At 38.6% G+C, this 14,933-nt stretch overlaps 2 protein-coding genes across 8 annotated transcripts in view; one reads left to right on the top strand and one right to left on the bottom strand.

The window, feature by feature from the left end:
• Window positions 1-14,933, bottom strand: part of LOC5518175 (neuropeptide FF receptor 2) — a 46,115-nt gene that overhangs the window by 6,290 nt on the left and 24,892 nt on the right. For 5 of the 7 annotated variants that reach the window (XM_048732782.1, XM_032362760.2, XM_032362761.2 and 2 more), the window contains one exon: window positions 9,545-9,626. The gene's annotated coding sequence lies outside the window, so the exon portion shown is untranslated. Of the gene's footprint in view, window positions 1-116; window positions 2,105-9,544; window positions 9,627-14,933 lie in introns of those variants that run through there. The other 2 variants (XM_032362766.2, XM_001638043.3) reach the window with 1 other exon arrangement.
• The window catches only part of LOC5518122 (neuropeptide FF receptor 1), a 46,552-nt gene continuing 35,421 nt past the window's right edge, over window positions 3,803-14,933 (top strand). The window contains exon 1 of the mRNA XM_032362742.2: window positions 3,803-4,055. The gene's annotated coding sequence lies outside the window, so the exon portion shown is untranslated. The remainder of the gene's footprint in view (window positions 4,056-14,933) is intronic.

Below are 14,933 nucleotides of genomic sequence, written 5' to 3'. Positions count from 1 at the left end.
TATTCGCATAAGTATAAATTTCAAAATATAGAATTTTGAAAGTTCTTGAAACAGATTATCTTTTAATAATTATTGTTTATGACCCACTGCAAAAAGATAAAGCCAAGTAAACTTACCTACAAATCTAACGGAGAGCACGTCATTCCTTAGAGTAAGTTTTAAAAAGCCTCCCTCAAGTGTGGGGAACTCATATAAATATAACTTTGTGGGTATTTCGGTCAGAAGATATCAATATCATCATCGCTTCCATGCTTCTAATCAAACATAAATAAAATCACGAGATGTACTAAGTCACGCCACTTTTACACGCCTGACCACACAGACATTCCTCGTTACTAGATCTATGTGTAGCCTACGTGTAGCCGCTGACTCGCGAAAATTATCCTTTTCTCGAGTCAGCGGCTACAGTAGGCTAGAAGGTTTCAGTGTTATGCTCCGACATAACGACAAGTTACTGAAGGCCTAATGTGACAATGATAGTTATAGAAGCACATCTAATAATACTATTTCTAGGAAATATCATGCATGAAACAAGCACTCTTCTGGCTTATTAATTCTGTTTACCAAAGACTCTCAGTGAAGTACATGATATCAAAAAGGCTTTTTTGGGCCCAAGTACAGAACCTTGAGGAACCCCTTGTTTGAAAAACGAAGAAAAAATGTCTATGCTTTCCAACAGAGAGTCAGCTTTCAAGCTAAATAAAGGGAATATTTTCAGGGAAGATTTTCTGCCTAAAAATATAGGATTGGAAATAATATGTTCTGGAAAACATATAATGTCATAGATTATTTAGTACGCTTTTATATTTGTAAAAATATTTTTATGTTCAAATTGAAAACCTTAACTAGATGTGAAATACACTTAACGAGCAGGTGGTTTCAGTATTTTTTAAACATGCACCTCGCGCAGGGGCGCGTGGCTGTTCGGGTCAGATTTCTATCTGTGCGCACACTAAAACGTACATGCTTCAAATATTACGGAGTGTATACCAAGTTACTGCCAAGCAGCTTTTCAACAAAATATCGGTTGATCAAAGCACACAACACAGAAAGTGCACAATTTTAATTAACGAAAACTGAAGATGGTTAGAATAAGGGGCGAATCAATGGTACTTTTTCGCACAGGGAAACACTGGGTTGTAACAAATAAAAAGTTATTAACAGGGGTTTAAAGAACTCGAAACGAAACGCGATGCAGATGGACTTATTACCGTTGACATAGAAAAAGAAGCAATTTCTTATCGAGAATTCATTTCAGTTAAGCTAGTTATCACTCATGGTCTGTTTTAATAAAAAACAGAAGCATTATGGGTATTGAGGTCGACCAGTTATGATATGCGGTTACCTTTGGCTGAGTAATTTCATGCCAAAATGGACTATGGGTGCACTGAGTGAACGTGCAGTTTTTTGGGATATTATTTCTTGAGCTTTAAACAGCATCGTTTGATTTTTGTTGAAAATGAAATGAAAAACTAAAAGGCAGTGCAAAAAGTAGACGAATTTGGAAAATTAGTCGGTTGAAATAAAACTTTTAAAGGTTATCGTTATGTAATTATGTTGAATGGATGACAATTCATGTAACAATCGCTGCTTCGGGATATAATAAGCTAGAACTTTGGTTATACAAGTTTTTTTTATTGTTTTCTTACCTTGGCACTTTTTTCCCGACCTTTCGATAGATTTTTGTAACCTCTGCAGTGACGAAGTGTTCAATCACTCTTTTGTCAGAACAAACTATGAATGATATATTACGGAAACCATATATAGGTCATTTTATACAGCTGAATTTGCTATATCCCAGACCTATTGTCTCGTTTATGATAGCGAACCAATCAGACTTCAAAATTGGAAAACTAATATCAACTGAGATCCCTGCTATTTTTGTACTGATTGCGTTGTGCATATTCTTGTTTTTTTTCATGTATAAATAGTTGAATTGTAAAAATAAATCGATGTATGGTCCGCAAGACTCGTTATGATCAGACAATAAACAATATTCTTTGCTGTGGTATTACTGGGCGTCAGGTTTATGAAAGCCATGTCCTGCGATTTGCTTGTAGGTCTGCATAATGTGGCCATGTGTCATCGGCCAAAGCCCCAGAGAAGATAGGGGAATGAAGGAAGAGAGATATATGGGGGGGGGGGGGGGGGGGGGGGGGAGAGGGGTGAAGAGGAGAAGGAGAAGGTGGGCAACGTAGCTTCGGATATGGACATGTCCTATCCTTACCGCCAGTTTACCAGTTTTTTTTTGCGGGCATGTACCACCCCCCCTCCCCTCCAAGATATCGCTTATTCATTACAAGTCCTTTTTATTTCCTTTTAAGATACACTGTAAGAAATGTTGACCCTATTATTTAATGGTGCCAGCAGCGCCAGTTAAGGAGTAACATAACATTAAATGCTAACCAAAACGACCATTTTGAAAAACTCCATCCTTTCAATCAATTCAGGAGACTAACAACGTATATCCGTCGTCCGGTGTATATATTTCCATCAATATTTCATCGTCATTTTTTAAGGGGCAGTATTAGTCGGCGACGTTGTGTCAGGAAGTGTCGAATTTAGTGGAATTTTTTTAGCAGCATTTATCACACGCTACAAAGAAAATTATATTTTTTGTTTGTGTCATGTCATCTTCGAATTCTTACCATTAAACTGCAGCCTAGCGAGTATAAGTGAAGAGCATAAGTGAAGCTAATACATTAAGTAAGAATACAATAAAATAGAGTATACGAAGCTTGTACTTAAAGCTAGAATAGAATATAAAAAGGGTTGCTTTACCCCCATTGTGTAGCACAGGGTTATGTGAACAGTTGATGGCAATCTGAACTCGTGTGCCTTGACCAACAGACCTTTCTTTCATTTTTAGCTCAGATGACATAGTGATTTTACAGTATGACACTAATCAAAAACGCTTTGAGTGGTAGGAATACGAAGCTCATATCATCCCAATTCGTATTTATTTACAAGGATAATATTGCTGTTTGGTGTCGTTATTACTAGGACTGAAAAGAGCCAGCGATTAGGCCGCAGCATGAGACTTTAATTAATTGAAATAACAATTTTTCTACTCTAGGTTTGGATTTGGATTTTTCTTGAAAGGGTTCTTCTTCCCATTGCTTATTTATTTATTTTTTGCGGTTTTCGATCGTTTTTGGATGTTTTTTTTTAGAGTAAAGGGACCAAAAAGCCTTCCAAGAATGTCCTATGTGAATAAGCGCTATTATTGAGTCTACCCTAAAGAGCGAATATTCTATTACAGAGCTGTGCCCGCATGTATACATCTCAATAATTTACGCAAGTACGTGCTCTCAAAAATCTATTCCCACTGTTCTCTGATATCGCCGTATTTGGAAAATGGGAACGCACAGTGGATTTCACTTGCTGCTACCGCCAAATGCGACCGTTTCGTTTTACCGCGAAAAATCGCTGACTAGAGACCTTATGCCGTTCTTATCTATGAAGGAATTTACAGCACTACCGCTGGGTGCTTCAAATTTACAAAGTTGTCTAACGTGACTGAAAAAAAATTAAACACTGCTTATAACAATTTGTCAATATAATTTGTCGAGTATATGTCAAAACAAGACCTCGGAAGTAGTTTGTCTCAACAGTCCTGCTATTCAGCTAATAAACCTATCTATTGCCAATCAAAAGCTGGACGTTTGACAAATGGATGAAAGACGGACCTCCAATGATACTATTATTTACTCTTTGTCCTGGGTGAGATATTTTCTCAATTGCGATTGGTCAAACAAGGGAAATCCTTTCTGCAGTAACTTATTTTAGAAGGATTTGATTGGCTGATTCGTGCGATTTTTCAAAGGAATCGGCTCTATGTATAGTGTTTTAGGAGCTATTCTCCGTTAAAGTATCGGACGTAACCCCTGGATCATAACGAGTGAAAAATCCCTATTGAGTCACCCTTGCGGGAAAATAACTGGGTCATATTACTCTGTGACACGCGCGAGAACACGACAAAAACGGCTTTCATTCATTGAGAGAGATCTACAGTCTTTGAAACAATCGGCGCTTGCTGCGAGAATCAGGCAAATGTAAGTACACAACAAACAGGTACGATTTTAACAAACTACGAGGTATTTTGTGGCGCTTTGTAAGACGCTAGAATAACAAGAGGCGCACGTTTTGCGAGCATTAAAATGCGCGTTAATGAACATTAAGTCGAGAAACGGACATATTTTCTTGAGAGTACTTGTGATTCGTGAAGAAGAGATGGTCAAATGCACCGCACTAATTTCTTTAATTCAGTTCGCGTGATTGAAACATTTGCGACAGCGGTTATTAGTAATCTGGTGACAGGGAATGTGTCACAAACGATGATGATTTCAGTGTTTATTGCTTAAGTGAAGAGCTCTGTGAAGGGGGCAAAAGAAAAGGCGTACACAAGGACTTATATTAACCGTAGAGTTCTCACACATTGTACACTGTCTCTCTCAAAGCCGCTGCGCTCTGTCGTGCCCAGACAAACGGTGCAGCATATGTTCATTTCTCACCATTTGCAAATGGTGGCGTCAAGTATTTTTTTTTCAATTATCCTTAAATTAACCAGGCGCAATAAATGTGACGAGCCTTTTCTAATTTTCGACCCTTGATAACTCCGAGTATTTATTAGTTTTGTTCCCAGTGTTTGATACATATTTCTGCTAGCATCAAGTGGGGTATTTGCCCGATGACCTTTAAATGATTATGTAGTGATAGAGAGAAAAATTGTAATAACACACATATACGCATATTACACTTTTCGAAGGAGCAGATGAGAGATGAATTACTTTATTAGATAATACCACTTACAGTGTAAGTGTCTCTATTGAGTGGTCGCACTCTTAAAACACGTAGAAGTGTTTGGATTCTTTAAATATTGCTTGGTGTATTGTTGGTGCGGAAAGCAGTTTTCAACTTATCACATTCTTACCATTGTTATTCACAAACGAGTGTTGTGGTGGGAAAAACCTTTAGCACGGTGACCATAAAAACCGCATGGTACAAACATTAATAAAAGATACATTAGAGAATACAAATATAAGAAGCGATGAACTGGCTCTTAAGAAATCCTGCTAAATTGACAAAAACTTTGCGGGACAATAAATATAAAAATAGCGTTCTAGTATTAATTTGCGATTAGTGTCCATAGCTTGATTTAATTAATTGATTTCATTCTTCGCTTCGGGTTGTTTCATTTTAGCATTCGCAAAAAGATATCCTCTCTCCAGGGGTTAATCTTTAGTCTTCCGTTAATCATTATATGAGCATACCACTATACCTTATTAGCATTCATGGCGACCTCTCTAGGGAAAAGTCCATGGGTATCCTTTGGAAATGAGGACACACAGGGAGACCGTATTGACAATAAGGAAAGCCAGTTTCGCTGGCTATAAAAAAATCAGAAAATTGTGTTATGTTGTACAATTCCAAGGGCAAATATTTACGCTTCTTTTTTCCATCCTAGCTTTCATTTGCAACGCAATTACCATGCGATGACATTAAACGCGCTTAAATAGCCATCACTGTACGTGACCTCATACCTGAGTTCTGCTTGACAATGGACCTTTCTTGCAAGTGGTTTGGAAGCCATGCAAGGACTTATAAAGTAGTTATGTCCGTCAACAGGCATCAAACACGGTCCACACGACCCTAAGGATCAACATCCTGTTACCGACGAACAGTCGAGGCAAAGAAATGTATGGCATAGTTTTCCGATAAAAAATATTCTACCCTATTCGCTTCGTAGTAGACTAGGTTTATAGCCTCGAAGAATGAAATTTAATATTCTTGAAGTTGTATTAATGCGTATACCTGAGCTTTTGTTTTCCCAGTTTATTCGGTGTATTTCCACGTTAAAGTGATGGCTTAATAGGTTTAACAGGAAGATAAGGGTGAATTAAAGAAAATTACAAAGATTTGGAGTGATAGTCGATCGAACGAACAAAACGTCGACTTAAAGAAAATCGTTCATTCCTGTTTGAGCGCGCCTTTTCTCATCCCTTTGACGTGTGTGTCTTTAAGAAAGAGGTTAATATAAGATGTAAAGTAGCTACTTTTATTTTTCCTCTCTCCCGCATTTTCTGGCATTTGTGTTTTCTTGTTATTTTTCATTTCCTTTCTATTGTTCTAGATCTCTCTTGATGATTTTATGCTCCATTAAAACCAGTGTACGCCATGTGCTTTTTCCGTTAGAATAATAATCCCCCTTTCCCCTCGTATTTACATAAGAAAAATGCGTTGGAAATTCTGAATAATATCCTCTTCATGAAGAAATAACTGTGATGGAACTTGCTATCTGTGATAAAATATATTTTAGAAGGAGAACCAAACAATTCTGTATCCTTTTCGAAGGAAGCGACAAATAATCGCTCTACCTAAGTTTTTGTTGAAAAGCCTAACATCAAAAAATTTTAGGCCAAAATTCTCCATAAGGAACGAAAAGGAACAAGACCTAACAAAAATCTACCACACTTATGCTTATATTGAAAAAAAAAGAATAGGGAAAAGGTAAGAATGTTTATAAAACCTACCAGTGTATCCTGGAAAAATTCATCAACAGCGTAAAAGCGTCTTGCCGAGTGGAAAGATTTATTCGAGCGACCTTAATGCAGCAACATTCTTGGTATTCATTTATGCATTCAAGTTAAAGCACATTAGATGTTCGCCCTGAAGGCAAAATGCCCTTCACTGATAGGTCTTTTTTCACGCTGTTCATCAAATTCTTCATTTCCTGTTTCACAGTTGTTCAGACAGACAGACAAAACATGTTTTTTGTTCTGTGGACGTCATACTATTCAGACTCAGTCTCAATAAAGCAAAGCACTGATTTAGTTTAACTGGATTCAATTCATTTTAATATCCACGGAACTGCAGGTTCACTTACGTATGTAATCGCAAACCTTATGCAACCTTATTCAGGGTATATTTCCTGGGGACGACCTTCAAATAGGGGCAGGCACTACAGGTCAACATATAGGTCATCGGCAAGCTGGTATATCTAGCAGGTTTATACCAGATTGCGATTCTCAAAATCGTTTGAATGTTTTGTGAGACGAGCGCAAGGTGTTGAGTGTTTCTGTTGTACCCCAGAAAAGACACTACTCGACAGGAGCCTTAGTGGCCAGTCAGCCCCCGGATTCGACTTGATTTGAGTTATTTGCTTCTCACAACAACAACAACAACAACAACAACAACAACAACAACAACAACAACAACAACAACAACAACAACAACAACAACAACAACAACAACAACAACAACAACAACAGCAACAACAACAACATGGTTGTGGTTTCCGCTATATAATATTATAAAGTGCTTATGTTCTATATCGGATAAACAAAACTTTTTAATGCTATAAGCGCTTATTCTCCATCATCAAAATCTCGCTCATATCTGATTCGCTGTTTTCCTCGCTCTCTTTCTTTTCTCTTTTCTCATGCTGCGCTTTTCTTGCAAGGAGAACATCGAATAAAGCCTTTTTGCTTTTTTTACGTGATCTATAGCATCAACCATTATCAGGTTGCAACCTGGAGTTGGTCGCACCTATGAAAAGTTGAGTGCCTTCACTTTTATTGATTAACATTTTAAGCGAATTGTTTCCCCTCCACTTTTCTAACCAGCTTGCAGCTAATCTCTTGCCTGCGTTCCTTTAGCATTGTCATTGCCGTTCCTTTCTTTGCTCCTTCTTTCTTCGATTTTCGTGAGAAGGGGGGGGGGGGGCATGGAAAATAAGGGGAAAGCGTGGTGGTGGTGGTGGTGGTGGGGGCATGGAAAATAAGGGGAAAGCGTGGTGGTGGTGGTGGTGGGGGGGGGGGGGGGGGTGGCATGGAAAATTTTGTTCCTCCTGAAGGGGGGTCAACTAATTTTATCCCTTACTTTTATCAAAATCCTCACCCCCCCCCCCCCCCCCCTCCTCGGGATAATAAATGAACTTTCCCTTCGATAACTTCCGGTCGATAACGCGTAGAATATTTATTTTAAAATTGAAAAAGTAAGTGTGTCTATTGGAAGTTTCTGTGGGATGTGACCGATAATTTAGAGCGGATGGTCTGTTAAATAGCGCGGTTTCTAATATATATTATATTTGTCTCTTGTCGATTGAGGTTTTCTTCGGCCCACAGGAAGTAAACTGGAGACAATGCCGCTTTAAAGAGCTTTGACTGGCCTAAGGACCATCTTAATAATAATACTAATGGGATTCTCTCTATAACTCATATATAGTGAAGCAACACAGGGGGTGCGCAAGGTGCACGCAAAAACCCCCCCCCCCCCCCCCCCCCCACACACACACACACACTTTGGCGGCCAAAAAGTGGGTCATTTCTTATAAAGGAATCTTTAAATACTATGCTTTTTCCATATGATACCTGTGACTGCGCACCGCCTTCCCCCCCCCCCCCCCCCCCCCCACACACACACACACACACACTTTGGCAGCCAAAAAGTGGGTCATTTCTTATAAAGGAATCTTTAAATACTATGCTTTTTCCATATGATACCTGTGACTGCGCACCCCCCCCCCCCCCCCCTGGGTACGAGCCTGCATTACCTAGACAAGTGATCGTAGACTTTTGTTGAGTCAGGGAGCACAAGAAAGCACATTGAGACAAATATTTAAATCGCCCGTTAAAATCATTTGCACAATAACAGGTTTTGGTTAGGGAGGGAATGGACGGGCATCATATGCAAAGTGTCTAAGACGTCGCTATTCCTCTTTATTGTTGACAGCAAGGCTATAGGCTTTTCGATGTAAAAAATCAGATAATATCTAACCCTGGTGTGTTGAAGCCCATTATTGCGATTCTTGTGTCAAATCCATCAATTTTATCAGAACATTATCGCTGTAGTTAGTCAAATCCTGCCAGTCCCGAGGGCTTGCTACATGTCATGCTATCCTTAGTCTGGTGTTTGACATATTATGAACATCTTAATTTAAAATACCGGCCCGAAAATGCAATACGAACGCATAATACAACCGTCGCCGAGGGCAAATTATTAAAAAGAAAAAAAGGAATCAGTACTACCTTTTCTATTTCTAAAAAAAATTTGTAAACAAAAATTGATTCCATGTAACATTCCTATGCTGAAACAGATGGCGCAAAAAAAAAAAGATCGTATATGCTCACCTATTGAGTTAGGGTTTATTGCCAGCAATTTCCCTTTTTCTAAACGGATAATTCACAAAATGCTCAAGGTCAAATAATATAGAATTATTTAAGGGTGTTTAGGAAATGCGAGACATTTTAAGGGTGCAACGAGATGAATTATATCGTAATTGAGCATAAAAGACTATTGATAGACAATATGCCTCTCATCTAGCGTGTTTTGTCTTTCCAAAAAGGCATTCAAGCTAAACTATTTTCTAAGGGTGGAGAAGTATAATCAGAATATCTTCAAATCATACGGATATCGCTCATAAACGATTCTTTCACTGGTTAGAAGCACCAGGCGACCATGTCAACTCCAAGCCAAAGTGACCAATAAGCTACAACATTATCTTGTTTTTAAATTATATTATATATTTCCGTGATTTGTTTACCTTAACGAAATCATCCAGCCAGCATAGTCCTTTCAGTCCCTCATTATTGGATGGAAGAAATTGAAGAACTCTCCGTGATTATCTGTAAGACGACAGACAAGCAAAGTTATCTCCCTATTGCGTGCCTATTTCGTTACAAATCTGAACAAATGAAACAATCTTGAAGAGAGTCTATTAGAATTTTTGGTATGGCAGTATGGCCACTTTCCGGCAGTAACAATTAGGAGATACTACCTGTAATCTCTGATTTTTGACAAGTCATTTCCCCACATTGTCTGTCTGCATATGAACTATGAATACTCATAGTAAAATATAAATTTTAAATACACTCGGTAAATATATAGATTACGGACAGTTGACGATATACTTTTTTCTCTCAGTCTCTATCCCATAGACTCTCCCATAGAAAATTATCACACATGTGTGATAATTTTCTGTGTCTTTTGTGTAAAAAGATGAATAACGGGGGTAAAAACTTCAATATGGAAATAGCTATCAGTCAGCTGATTACAACTCTTGAATACCATCATTTTCCAAACGGGTGGGCGAATAGACAGTTTTAGGCAGGATGATGGATCAATATCGAAACCTGTAACTCACCCTGAGGGTGATGTCGGGATTGTCCAACCCCACCTACTCCTCCCTAGCTCGACTCGATCACGTGACGTGTACGTATGGCGATCTTTTTAGTGTATGTAGCTAGGAGAAACCACACCTACTTCGTTGATAATATCGCAGGCGCTATTTTTTAGAGTGGAACTGCACTCACTATTTACATTCAGTTGTTTATAAAGGAAGTGCATTAAGAAGTCTAATAATAATTGCTGTATTGATCAAAGCGCACTGAATAAGGAAACTAGGGTGCTCGAAAGGTTCCCTCAAATCGGAAGCATTCGCAGTATTTAGATGATTCTCGCGTGTAAGCGCACTTATTTTCGGAGCGTGCGCATGCATTATGCCGAGGGAAGTATCATGAAAGTTCTATCAATTGAAGAGTAGGACATAAGGGAAATAACATAAGGGGAATTTCAGTTGAAGAGCAGGATAAGGGGAAGAACATGAGGGAAATATCTGTTGAAGAGCAGGACAAGGGAAATAACATAAGGGGAATTTCAGTTGAAGAGCAGGATAAGGGGAATAACATGAGGGAAATATCTGTTGAAGAGCAGGACAAGGGAAATAACATAAGGGGAATTTCAGTTGAAGAACAGGATAAGGGGAATAACATGAGGGAAATATTAGCTGACAGGAAGGACGAGGGGAATAAAATGAGGTAATATCAGTGAAAGACCAGGACGATGGGGATAACAGTTGAATAGTAGCACGAGAGAAATATGAGTAAAATATCAGGTGGAGGATGAGGGACGAGACGACGGGAATAACGCGAGGGGCATATCAGTTGAAGAGTATTAGGACGAGGGGAATAAGGGAAGTATAAGTTGAAGAGCTTTAGGACGAGAAAATAGCATGAGGAGAGTATCAGTTGAGAAGGAATAACATCAGGGAAGCATTATTTGAAGAGTAGGACGAGGGCAACAAAGTGAGGGAAATATTCGATAGTATACGATGAGGAATTGAATGACGATACAATGAGAGGAATATCACAAGTACAATACAACAAGAGTAATGTCAAAGGAGAACATCATATTGTATATTGAGTGCATGGTGACAGGCGAAATAGCACTCGAAAAGTTTAATTAGCCTTATGATGACAACAGTTAACAGTATTCAGACCGGGGGGGGGGGGGGGGGGGGGAGGGGGTTTGAGGCCCCCAGCACCTTTGATCTGTAATAATTTTTTACTTAGTAAGGCTAGATCATTGAAATTTGTTGACTTTTCCTAAAATTTATCTGGGATCAGTTTGATGTAAACAAAATTTTGATATGTGTACCCTGGTAACCATAGTAACCACGTTTTGAGGTTTAATGAAAAATAGGTTTAATGAAAAATGAAAAACGCTTTAAGTCGTCAAGATCAACTATTAATACGACGTGCTCAACGTAAATCCATTTCATATATACGTTTTATACCAAGTTTTGAAAAAAACACAATAAAAATTTACATCCCTATTTTAAGGGGGGAGGTGTGGTGTTTTTTTTGTCAATTTTAGACCTTCTCGAAATAGTTTTTGTAAGAATAGCAAAAGACATTCATAGCCACCTGAAATCATTAATACAACTTGAAACGAAGATTAAATATTTGCCACTAAGTTTTTATTGATTTAAATAAATAACTTTCATTAAATACAAGATGGCAGATCCAAGATGGCGGATCCAAGATGGCGGATGCTGATTGCACATAATTAGCGAGAATTTGCTGTTTTTTGTTTTTTTTTTAAACTAACATCTAAATTGGGAAAAATCCTTTTTATATTCCTCTATTTTAAATAAAAAGTAGAAAAAATTTTTGGGAAAGATATTTAACTTATTACTTTAATTAAGAGTCCAGTTGCAAACTTATGCTATATTTTAATATAGCATAAGTTACCATGCCAACCAATGACGTCACAGGTGTCATATATTGTTGTCATAGAAACAGTGTCACTAATAATATATGTCTACTGCAAGATTATCGAAGACATACAGAAATACACATCTTACAAAAATATTGCTCGTTTCTTCTCACTTAAGTGGCGTCATCGTGACGTCACAAAGACAATTTTTTTAAAGAATATCAGTCGCTTTTTGAATACGGACTGATTATGATAACTTATTTGGATTTTGGATGTTCTATGCAAAGGTTTCGAAAGGTAGCTATTTATAACCATGTCCTTAAATGACGTCATAATGACGTCATATTGTGTTGCTATGGCAACACAATTTACATTTTGTTCCTCTTTGTCAGATAATGATTCTTTGAAAATTTGGTCATAATAGTTTCAATGGTTCAAAAGTTACGGATGGTAATCAGGAAGATTTTACGTTGTTCTTTTCTTAACACTAAAATGCCTCGCGCCTTTTCGATTATTTTTTTAATTTAAACTGAAGAATGACTTTCTTATGTGCGCAATGCTGTATGTATGGCTAATCACGGGTCATAAATCTCGCGCTTATCGGTACGAACTCGTGTTTAGCTGCCCTTGATACCCGATGACGAGTACGATGTGTTAGTATACAGCACTAAGAACCATTGCCCTTATGTCGACAGAAAGTTCAACACTCTAGAACTTGCCTTTTATTGAAAGACCAATGGCCCTGAGGGGTGATACAAGCAGTTAGAAGTGGTTCAGGCGAAAACAGAGCAGCTCTGTATGTATCGAGATTAAATCAAGGTATTACATACACAAGAAGTTCTTGAATGTTCAGGTTATAAGCTGAAAAAAATCTAGATCTTTTTTTTTTTTGCTCAAAAATACAAAAATGAGTTTATTATTGCTATTCCATAAATCAAAATAGATAGAACTATAAAATCAACATTGACATTAAGTGACGCAACATATTAATGGATTTTAATAGGAGCATCAGCGGCCGGTCTTTATTAGGCCGAAATTGTCAACATTTACTATGTAATGAAACAAGACACCATATCTTAAAGCGCGCGCGCCTCAGATACACAAGCCTCCAGCTCTTTAGAGAAATCAAAGCTATTAGTTTTCCGCCTCGTCATGAAAATAAGGGAATGCAAAGTAATTGATTGAAGATATCAAATACGGCACAGAAGAACAAGGTAAGCAAGTCAGAACCGTAAAAATGAGTGAACTCACCTCTTGCTTGAAATAATTCTGTTGTCGATACCCCTAAAGGCCAGTCCTTTTTTCACTAGAACTCGGAATTTCGCAAAATAACGCATATATAACAAAAATGCACAACGAATTTGTGGTTCTTTACTCGAACTTGGTATTGAGAACGTTCCTTTGAAGCAAGCTGAGAACGGGGCACTATGGAGGGACGAATATCTTGTAATCTCATAAGGTCATATAAGATAACTTTAGGGCCTTGACATAAACCAGGGCTTGTTTCACTGAGCTTAGAAAATCGCCTTAGGAATTATTACTGATAGACACTGATAGACAGTGCAATCTTGAGGCTAAACTTGTGCTGGGGCACAGATAACCTTGGCGTACGAGTGGTCAGAGAATGCACAATGTATTAAGTATCGATTAGACACTCAGTTATTGCTCAGTTATTGCTATGTGAAAATACAACGTAATAAAATAATTTCAAAATAACCATCTATAAATGAAGTCTGATACTTGATTAACGATACTTTGAGTTGTGTTTGATGGTTGCTTATACTGTTCGATGGGTGGATACACTGGATCCACCACTAGATGGTGGTAGTAATGATGGTGGTGGTGGTGCTATTGATCGTGGTTGTGGTGCTGATGGTGGTATTAATGATGGTGGTGGTGTTGCTATTGATCGTGGTTGTGGTGCTGATGGTGGTTGTGGTGCTGATGATGGTAGTAATGATGGTGGTGGTGGTAGTAGTAATGATGATGGTGGTGGTGGTGGTGGTGGTAGTAATTATGGTGGTGGTTGTGCTAGTAATGATGGTGGTGGTGGTGCTGATGGTGGTGGTAATGATAGTGGTGGTGGTGCTGATGGTGGTAGAAATAATGGTGGTGGTGGTGGTAATGATGGTGGTTGTGGTGCTGATGGTGGTAGTGGTGCTGATGTTGGTAGTAATGATGGTGGTTGTGGTGCTGATGATGGTATTAATGATGGTGGTGGTGGTGCTGATGGTGGTAGTAATGATGGTGGTGGTGGTGCTGATGGTGGTAGTAATGATGGTGGTGGTGGTGATGGTAGTAATGATGGTGGTGGTGGTGCTGATGGTGGTATTAATGATGGTGGTTGTGGTGCTGATGGTGGTATAAATGATGGTGGTTGTGGTGCTAATGGTGGTAGTAATGATGGTTGTGGTGGTGCTGATGTGGTAGTAATGATGGTTGTGGTGGTGCTGATGTGGTATTAATGATGGTGGTTGTGGTGCTGATGGTGATGGTGATAGTAATGATGGTGGTCGTGGTGCTGATGGTGGTGGTGGTAGTAGTAATGATGGTGGTGGTGGTGGTGGTAGTAATGATGGTGGTAGTAACGATGGTGGTGGTGGTGCTGATGGTGGTAGTAATAATGGTGGTGGTGCTGATGATGGTGTTAGGATGATAGTGGTAACGATGATGATGGTATTGATTATGATGATGATGGTGGTTGTGATTATGACGATGATGATGACAGTGATGTTAATGGTGATGATGATGATGGTGATAACGATGGTGATTATGATGGTGGTGGTGGTGGTGGTAATGATGATGGTGATGTTGATGGTATTCATGGTGGTGGTAATGATGATGTTGGTGCTAGTAATGTTGATGGTGATGATGCTGAAAGTGATGATTGAGGTGCTAGTGATGGTGGACCAGACGGTTTAGAGTATAGATGGTGC

This window comes from Nematostella vectensis, chromosome 9, assembly GCF_932526225.1.
Source record: "Nematostella vectensis chromosome 9, jaNemVect1.1, whole genome shotgun sequence".
Lineage (NCBI taxonomy): Eukaryota > Metazoa > Cnidaria > Anthozoa > Actiniaria > Edwardsiidae > Nematostella > Nematostella vectensis.
The sequence above is the reverse complement of the archived record's forward strand: the minus strand, read 5'-3'. Positions and strand labels throughout refer to the sequence as shown.